The sequence below is a fragment of the Lycium barbarum genome, chromosome 12 (genome assembly GCF_019175385.1).
Source record: "Lycium barbarum isolate Lr01 chromosome 12, ASM1917538v2, whole genome shotgun sequence".
In the NCBI taxonomy this organism is placed as follows: domain Eukaryota; kingdom Viridiplantae; phylum Streptophyta; class Magnoliopsida; order Solanales; family Solanaceae; genus Lycium; species Lycium barbarum.
In genome coordinates, this window is record NC_083348.1 from 26,687,817 (window position 1) to 26,690,462 (window position 2,646).

Consider the following 2,646-nt stretch of genomic DNA (forward strand, 5'->3'; position numbering starts at 1 on the left):
AAGGTCCGTTTAACCAAAAGTCAACTTGAGTCAACCATTTTTTGCTTTTAAGATAAATTTTCCCAAAACTTACCCAAATCAACTCCGATGATCTCGAGAAGCGTGCCAACGGTCCCCCGCGGGTCAAATATGAGCTACTCAAACTCAGAAAGGGATCAAAAGGGTCGGAATTCAATAATGATCAAACTGGTCATTACATCCCCCTTGTTCAAAGGTCATCATCTTATGCTTGTGAATCCCATCTTTTAACAACAATAGGTAGGGATCATTACTCTGTTTCTCCTTTACTTCGGCTACTACGGAGGATTCAGCGTGATTCTGAACGACAACACCACAATCTTTAGAGTCCAAAGGTCGAACTCCTAAACTGGCTAGTTGGTGAACTTATTTCGCCATACTCCTCTTATCTTCCTCTACGTGAGTTATACTTCCCATGGATCCCCGAATAAGATCATCAGTTGCAGCATTCGCTTTCCCAAGCTGATAGAGAATGTCCACATCATAGTCCTTAAGTAATTTGAGCCATCTTCTCTATTGAAGATTCAACTCCCTCTACTAAAAGATATACTAGAGCCTCTTGTGTTTTGTGAAAATATCCACATGCACGCCATAAAATAATGACACCAGATCTTCAATGTGAATACTACACCTTCCAACTCCAAATCATGAGTCAGATAATTCTTTTAGTGACTCTTAAGTTTTTTGGATGCATAAGCTACTACTTTACCATGCTACATTAAGACACACGCAACACCAATCCCTTTTGGAAATGTTAAAACTGGTGCTTAAGTTAATTTGGTTTTCAACTCCTAAAACCTTTTCTCACAGGCATCTGACCACTAAAACATGGCATTTTTGTGTCAACATAGTCAACAGAGCTGAGATAGAGGAGAACCCCTTCACAAAATGTCTGTAGTGACCGACCAGACCTATGAAATTTCTTATCTCTTTTGCTGAAGTGAGTCTAGGACAATCCTTCACAACATCAATTTTCTCTAAGTCAACGTTAATGCCTTCGCCAAAAATCACATGGCCTAGAAATGCTACTGATTTTAACTAAAATTCACACTTTGAAATTTTAGCATAGAGATTACGAGACTGAAGTGTCTGCAACACTATTTTGAGATACTTCGCATGGTCAGTCGCACTATGAGAATAAACAAAAATGTCATCATTAAAACAATAATGAATAAATCAAGATAAGGCTTGAAGACCCTGTTCATAAGATCCATGAAAGCTGTCAGCGCATTCACAACTTAGGTCAATTTTGGAATAATATTTGGCACCCTAAAGTTGACCGAATAAATCATCGATTCATGGAAGTGGATACGTGTTCTTAATGGTGACCTTGTTCAACTGACTGTAATAAATGCCCATATGTAAAGAACCATCCTTTTTTGTACAAATAACACTGGTGCGCCCTAAAGTTGATTGAACAAATCATTGATTCTTGGAAGTCGATATATGTTCTTAATGGTGACCTTCTTTAATTGACAGTAGTTAATGGACATACATAATGAGCTGGTATGCCATAAAACGGGACATTTGTCTTAATAAATCTCTTGTCAAGAAGATCATTCAGTTGAGCTTTTAATTCATTCAACTCTGCTCGAGCCATTCTATATGGTGGAATAGATATCGGCTTAGTGTCTGGGAGTAAGTCAATTCCAAAGTTAATATCCGTATCGGGAGGGACTCCGGGAAGGTTTTTTGGAAACACTTCTGGAAATTCATTAACAACTTGTACGGATTGGAGAGTCTGGGTCTTAGTATCTGCATCCCTGACTCAAACTATGTCACGACCTATTTTGCCTAAGTCGCGTGGGCACTCACCTTTCCATGTCCGTAAGTGAACCCTCAACCTAAACAACGGAATAGAATAAATACGTAAGTATAACGATATAGATATATATAGAAGTAGTAAAATAGTGCGGAATAATGTTTAGTCTGAATAATATAACAACATCTAAGGGAAATAACACAATCTAGAATACCAATACATAAAGTGTCTATATCTCTGAATAAAATAGGACATAAGATAAAAAAGTCTTCAAGGCGGCAGCCGGCCATGCTCACCTTAGAAACTCGAGAATAGAGCTGAAGCGACTATTAGCCACGTGTCACAGAAGTGGATCCGACCTGATACACTGCATTCATAAAAGAATGCAGCAAGTACAGGTCAGTACAAGACAATAGTACTGGTATGCATCATCGGCCGACTATGCATAGCTAACAAAATTCAGATAATAAGGTAGCTAAGCATATAAACCAACAAGTATAAGATAATATAATCAATTCCAAGTATCCGTCATCGCCTATGTAAAGCATCTAGTCCCAAATTTGTCAAGTCTGAATATATCTAATCCAATCCAACATCACAATATAATCACCAAGCATCTCAATCAAATCATAATGGTATGAATGCAATGCAATGCCATGCAAATGCGGTGTACACATGTACTCCGGATGGAAATATCGGCGTCTCGATAGCACAACCCAACATAACTCACGAAGTCTAAGTGTCAAAAATCCCGAATCTTTACCCAACAGACAGACACAACCCAGATCTTTGCCCATTGGGGGTTCTCACTGGCACCACCCTGGGGGACTCGCGGAGTCTATGGAATAACAACGATTCCGGAACTA